The sequence below is a fragment of the Lonchura striata genome, chromosome 32 (genome assembly GCF_050655825.1).
Source record: "Lonchura striata isolate lonStrDom1 chromosome 32, ASM5065582v1, whole genome shotgun sequence".
NCBI lineage: Eukaryota > Metazoa > Chordata > Aves > Passeriformes > Estrildidae > Lonchura > Lonchura striata.
In genome coordinates this window covers 5,761,854-5,769,074 of record NC_140734.1, presented here as the reverse complement: position 1 = coordinate 5,769,074, position 7,221 = coordinate 5,761,854, and the positions used below count along the sequence as shown (strand labels likewise).

Here is a 7,221-nt window from a genome sequence, read left to right as displayed (position 1 = left end):
GTTACGCTCTGTATCCGTGTGTATTTTACAAACAAAACCCCCCAGATCTCCAAGAGGTTTCACCCAGAGCTGTTGTCCTGTCCCTGCGTCCATCTGCCCACCCCATCTCTCTGTCACTGTAACCTGCATGTGGGAACCCAGGACATCCCTCTGGCTGGCCTGGCTGTCTTGAGCCCCTGGCAATGGGCTCGGAGACCTTGGCACAAAGTCAAAAACACCTGTGGCTTCAATTTTAGCCCATGGAAAAAACTGCCAACCTTACGTGAAAAATTACAAGCCACAAGGATTTGAGTAGTGTGGTAGTTGAATTAACACAGAGTGAAAAAGTAGAATTTTGGGGCTTTTTAGAATGTGCTTAAGGGGTTACAAGATGGAGGGATTTGGGCGTGTCCTGACCTTCTTCTCCTTCTTCTTGCCCTCCATGTCTTGGTGTGATGGTGACATTTTTCTATTGGTTTAAGGTAGAGACACACCGTCCAACATAAATGATAGATATTGGCACGTTGTTGTAAACATAGCACACGTAGTTTTTAGTATAAAATGTATACACCACCCTAGAGGGCAGACAGAATGCCATGGCCAACTTGTTAGACAGAGCTCGGCAGGTCAGAGAAAGAATGTTATAGACAAGAGAAAATAAACAGCCTTGAGAAGCCAAACCTACTCATTCCAGACTTCTTTGGTTGCTCGGGCTGGGAGAAAAAGGACTTTTACAATCTTGGGGTCACCTTGACACTCGGACCCCGAGACTTTGGCATCCCTCAGGGCCTCGTGGCTACCAGGGATCATGGTGGCACGCTGTGGCATCACCAAACCTAGGAGACATTATGGCACTGCTGGGCCTCACAGAACTTCGTCGCTGCAACAGGCCCCCAACCGGGTAAGGATTAGCACTGACTTCACGATTCACAGAAAGCTGATCAATCTCTTTATTATATATATCATTATTAAGAAACACATTGCTTTTATAGACAGCTACGATACTGCTGGACCTAATTGGTCCTCCAATCATGACACCATCACCATTGGCTAATTAGGAAATCACCCTTTGGTAAACAAATCTCCACAACACATTCCACATGTGCACAACAACAGGTGCAGCAGGCTAAGATAAGAATTGTTTCTCATTTTTTTCTCTGATCTTCTCACAGCCTTTCCCAGAAAGGCCTGGGAAAGTTGTGTGCCGCTCTCTGTGGCCAGAGAACTGCTGCCACAGAACCATGGATCCCTTGGGATGCTGTGGGGCATCACAGAAGAAAGGCAGCCCGGCAATCTGTAGGGTCTCACGGAATGCAGAGGCACCTGGACACAGCAGGGCCTTCTGGAACCTCTCAGGTTTCTGTGGTCAAGATGACCCTGAGATCGTAAAAGGTCTTTTCCTCCCAGCCTCGAGAAACTAAAGAAGAAGTCCAGATGCGCTGGTTTTTCTTCTCAAGGCTGTTTATTTTCTCTTATCTATAACATTCTTTCTCTGACCTGCTGAGCTCTGTCTGGAAAGTCAGATCGTGGCATTCTGTCTGCCCTCTAGGGCGGTGTCCACATTTTATACTGTAAACTATGTGTACTTTATTTATTTATGATTAATTCCCCATTATATCGCCTACATTGGACAGTGTGTCTCTAAACCAATAAAAAGTGTCATCATCACAGTGAAAGATGGAGGACAAGAAGAAGGACATGAAGGACAAGACACACCCAAATTCTGCAATCTTGCCTCCTGAACCCCATTCTAAAAAACCCCAAAGTGCGACTTTTTCACCCTGTGTTACATTAACTCAAACCCTGGTGACCTGTAAATCTTCACACAAAGCCGGCAGCTTTTCCCATGGGCTAAAATCAAAGCCACTGGTGTTTTTGACTTCCTGCCAAGGTCTCTGAGCCCCTTCCAGGATCTCAAGACAGTCAGGGCAGCCAGAGGGATGTCCTGGGCTCCCACAGGGACCGAGGGACCACTGCGAGACTCAGGGCCCCGTGGGGCCCGGGGATGATTGAGACACTGCAAGGCCTCATGGAACCAGATTCATGGTGACACTGTGAGGGTTCGTGGAAGGAAAGGGACCCTGGGACAATGTGTGACCCTGTGGCAGCAAAGGGACCCTGGGACACCAAAGAGACCCTGGGACACTGTGTGACCCTGTGGCACCAAAGGGACCCTGGGACACCAAAGGGACCCTGGGACACTGTGTGACCCTGTGGCACCAAAGGGACCCTGGGACACCAAAGGGACCCTGGGACACTGTGTGACCCTGTGGCACCAAAGGGACCCTGGGACACCAAAGAGACCCTGGGACACTGTGTGACCCTGTGGCACCAAAGGGACCCTGGGACACCAAAGGGACCCTGGGACAATGTGTGACCCTTTGGCACAGAGAACCCTGGGACACCAAAGAGACCCTGGGACACTGTGTGACCCTGTGGCACCAAAGGGACCCTGGGACACCAAAGGGACCCTGGGACAATGTGTGACCCTGTGGCACCAAAGGGACCCTGGGACACCAAAGAGACCCTGGGACACTGTGTGACCCTTTGGCACAGAGAACCCTGGGACACCAAAGAGACCCTGGGACAATGTGTGACCCTGTGGCACCAAAGAGACCGTGAGACAATGTGTGACCCTGTGGCACAGCCCCTGGGACACCAAAGGGAACCTGGGACACTTTGTGACCCTGTGGCACCAAAGGGACCCTGGGATACTTTGTGACCCAGTGGCACAGAGAACCCTGGGACACCAAAGGGACTCTGGGACACTGTGTGACCCTGTGGCACCAAAGAGACCCTGGGACACTGTGTGACCCTGTGACACCAAAGGGACCCTGGGACAGCAAAGGGCCTCATGGAACCAAGCGCACTCAGAGACACTGTGGGGCCTTCTGGTTCTCAGTCTCTTCTGACACTTGGGTCCCTCTACAAAGACACAAATTAGGCAGCCTGAGCCTGTTGATCCAGGATATTCCCATCTCCATGGGAGGACAGCCCTGACGTCTGTGGTGCTGTGTGTTCCCTCCGCTCTCCGAGGGAACTGAATCCCACAAGAGACACCGACCCCTCTGGCAGATGGCACCACAGGGCCTCCTGTGGGGTGGGAGCAGAGATATATCTTTTGTTCCATCATGTTCCTCAGAGTCCGTCCAACCAGGAGTGTTTCTGAGGATGGGGCATCCACCAGGTGTCTGAGAAACCTGTGCCAGTGATTCACTAACCTCAGCATCAAAAATGTCTTCCTTATCTCCTCTCTGAACTTATCCTCTTCTGCTTTAAAACCATTTCCCCTTCTCCAGTTGCAACAGGCCCTACTAAAACATTTCTCTTCATGTTTCCTTGAAGTCCTGCCAGGTCACAGTGGGGTGTCCCCACGGTCTTTTCTGCTCTGGGCTGAACCAGCCCATCTCTGTCGCAGAGGGGCTCCATGAAATGCAGAGAAAAATCAAGAGCCCACAGATCCAAAAAAGATTTGTAGGGACAGTAATTTTATTACAGCGCTGGGCGCACGTGGGGATCGTTCCCCTTCAAAGGACATGTGTGCCCCTGAGGATTCCCCAAACTTTTTTAATTGCCCCTTACTAATTTACATATGCATAGAATTTCACAGTAGGTTCATGGATATTCATTCTGCTGATTTCACATTACAACTTGCAATTTTCAATGAGTCCTTGTACAGAGAACTCTCTAATCCCTTTGTCCATCTCTTGCAGACTTAGCTTTGGGTTTTTTCTTTCTTTCAGAGTTCAAGGGGCCCCTCTTATGTCTCCAGTTTGGAGATTCGCAATCTTTCTCCTTGGCTGGAACAGTTTTACAAGCACAGCAGAGTTAGCAGAATAAACAGCATATTTTACCCATGTTAGCAAGCTACTACACGGCACATTTCTCCTAAATCCAAATGGATTTCTACTCCGTTAAATTTTTCCACTGTTTCACCCAACCCTTTGGAGCATCTCAGCCTCCTCCACAAGTGCTCCGTCCAGTCTGGACCTTTCCTGTGCTGAGGAGCCATTGTAAATTGTTCATGCAAAAGGACCAGCCAGTCGAAGAGGGGAAATACCTCACTGCTGAAAGGAAATGCTGCTGAGATGGAGGGACAGTTTCTGCAAAGCTCACCGACAGCCCTGGGGTGGGCAGGGACGCTCCCAAGGGACGCCCAGAGCTGGAGGCCAGTCCAACTGCACCAGGAGCCTCCACGTGTGTCCAGATTGTTCTCCCCGGGCTGTTGGCACATGGACAGTGGTTGTCCAATGACATCCCCCTGACTGGCATTGTTCTCCAGGAAGCCTGGAGCTCTCCTTGGCCAAAGTTCCCCAATCTGGACCCTGCAGAAATGTCCTCAATTCCCCTCCAAGGGGGCCTCAGCACAGCAGTGACCTCACAGCTCTTCTCCCTCTGCTCAAGAATCCCCCACAGGGACATTCTGCTCTCTCCTCCATGGGCACCAAGCAGCAAAACTCCCGAGGAAAATCTTCCCCCGTGGATCCTGCGGCTCCTTGGCTGAGGTCCAGAGCAAACAACCAAGGCAGTGGCCTGAAGTGTTTTCCCAGCTGGCACACACTTATCTGCCGGATGCACATTGTCCCTGAGGAAAGAGAGGTGCAGAACCCTTCACTAATGGCCTGGAATGTTCAACAGCAATCTCAGCCATGGACAGCTCTCGGGAACCACTGCACCGTGGATTTTCCTTCCTGGAAGGCCAAGACTGGGAATGTCCTGCTGGTGCCTCAGGGCCTGGCTGAACAGGGCTTGTCAGAGATGCTGCCAGGGCACCGACAGCCCTGCTCCTCACAGGGCACCTCTGTCACCCCGTCAGCTCCGAGGGGCTGCCTGGGGACAGGTGCCCACTCCCCCATGGCCCCTGGCACGGGCCCATCCTGCTCAGGGCCAGCGCTGGCCTTGGCTCAGGGCCAGGGCCATGGCCCAGGTGCTCTGGGAGGGCTCAGGGGCTGCAGGTGTGACAGGATGAGGGGCAGGGCAGGGCACGTTCCCCTCTGGACACTGCTCTGGGGATGGAGCTGGGACGGGTCTGGCACCTGCAGGGAAAGGGATCTGGGGCTGTGCGGATGTGGGAATTGTCACCGCTGAGCCATGGCCCAGGCCTCAGCCTTGGCTGCAGGTGATCAGCATGGCCCAGGGCTCCCAGTGTCCCCGGGACGGGAGATGCCGATGCCCCAGCTGATGACATGTCCCTGGTTCCCCTTGTTCCCCACATGTTGGGTTTGGGGCCGGGCTCCGCTCTGGGCTGTCCCACAGGGAAAGCTCTGGGAGGGAAGGGGCAGCAGGAGATGGGGGATCTGGCTCTGGGGGCTGTGGGAGGATGGATTGTGTTGCACTGGGGGCTGTCCCCACAGGGTCCCCAGGTGCCTTTGGCTCCCTGCCTGCCCCCCTGCCCCCCCAGGTGCCTGGGCCCCTCCAGGGGCAGCTGCCCCGGGCAGGAAGCTGGAGGGATGCCGGGCAAGGGGGCTGGACCCGTGCCACAGCTGGGCTGGGGTGGACTCTGGGCCAGGGCTGGGCTTGTGGCCAGGGCTGGGGGCTGTGCCAAGCCGGGCTTTGGCCTGGGGGCTGGCAGGGAGGGTGCAGGGAGGAGTCCCGGCAGGGATAAAGGTGCTCCTCACCTGCTGCAGCCTCACCCAGCGCTGCCCGGAGCCAGAGGAAGATGAAGGTGGCTGTGCTCAGCGTGGCCCTGCTCTTCTCCATCCTGCTGTGCCCCCCGGCTCAGGCCCAGGTGAGGCACCCGCCAAACGCTGTCCCCACACCCTGCCCTTTCTGGCCTCCCACCCCACCCTTTCGCTCCCTCCTCTGTGGCCCATTCAGGGTCCCCAGCCGCCCTCCCACTGACCATTCCCAAGGCCTTTCCTTCCATGGCCCCCCTCCATCCTTTGCCTTTCTTCCTGGCCTCGGCAGAGGGGTCCCCCTGGACAATTCCCTGACTCACCCCCACTCCCACAGCATCTCCCAGTCCCGTGGGTTTTGTCCCCTCCCGTCCTCGTCCTTCTGTGCCCACCAAGCCCCTGCCCTGCACTCCCATGGCCCTGCACTGCAATTCCTTTCTCCTGCCCTGGGCCTTACACCCTGCTCCTCCCACACCCCAGCCCTGTCCCCTGGGCCCTCAGCTGAGCCCAGATCAGTGACTTTGGGTCTCCCCCACCTCAAAAAGATCTCCTGGGAGTCCCTGAATTCCCATCCCTCTGCCCCCACCCTGCTCCCTGCCCTCGTGTCTCCCCACAGCCCGACAAGGTCCAGTCCAGTCCCTGCCTTTGTTCTCCTTCCCAGGCACCCCTGGAAGAAACCCAAGATGATCTCGTGAAGGTGAGTGGGGTGCTGGCATAGGAGGGCACCCCCTCAGGGGACTCGGGGGCAGTCCTCCCATCCGGACATCCTAGTGACCAGCGAGGTGACGTGGTCCCTCTGAAGGTGGATTTAAGCAATGTGGCCGTGGACAAGCCTCTGGTAGGTACCATGAGTTCTGCCGGTGTCAGACCCTCCCCTTGCACGGCCTCCAGAGCCCAGGCCATCCCAGTTTGTCCCAGCCCAGCCCAGTGCCCCCATTGCATCTCTAACTATTCCTTTGTCCCCAGCCCCGGGTGGCTAAAAAGCTGGTGTCTCTTCTGCGACCAAAGCGCCTGGCTGCCGCTCTCCATGGATAGGTGAGCGGATGGTGGTGGTCCCCCGACCCCCCTTTAATCTGTGATTTTTGAGGGGAACTCTGGAGTGTTCTCGGTTCGCAGAGTTTGGGGCCAGCAGAGGGACAGAAATGAGGCTTTCACTGATCCATTTCCCTGGGGTGCTGGACAGAGCATTTCCCAGGTGTTTCCTGGCATTTGGGGAGCTCTGGGGAACCCCACAGTCCTGGTGGGGGCAGGGAGCTTCTCTGGCAGCTTTTGGAGCTTCCCAGGGCTTTGGCGGTCTGAATGCTCTGTGGATCTGAGGAGCCAAATCCTGTCCTGGGTCTTCCCAGGGCCTCAATTCATTTCTCCCTCAGAAACAGGGCTGGGCACAAGGCCCCTCTCCATTCCCAGTGGACACAGGGGATCACCTTTTTGGGCTCTGTGTTTTAGCATTGGAACTGTTGGTGAACACCATGACCTTCTTGTCCCCCTCCAGGACCACGAGGAGATGATCATCCCTGGAGGAGTGGCCTCATCCCCTGTGAGCCCTCAGCCTTTTTCCTAAAATGAGCAATAAAACCTTTCAGCAAAGTTACGCTCTGTATCCGTGTGTATTTTACAAACAAAACCC

General features: G+C 55.1%; 1 long non-coding RNA gene across 1 annotated transcript; it reads left to right on the top strand.

Moving 5' to 3' along the window:
* Window positions 1-4,604: 4,604 nt before the first annotated feature.
* Window positions 4,605-7,181, top strand: LOC146764653 (uncharacterized). Its single transcript, XR_014950624.1, has 4 exons — window positions 4,605-5,707; window positions 6,256-6,432; window positions 6,561-6,629; window positions 7,087-7,181. It is a non-coding gene; the product is annotated as an uncharacterized LOC146764653 (long non-coding RNA).
* The last annotated feature ends 40 nt before the right edge of the window (window positions 7,182-7,221 follow it).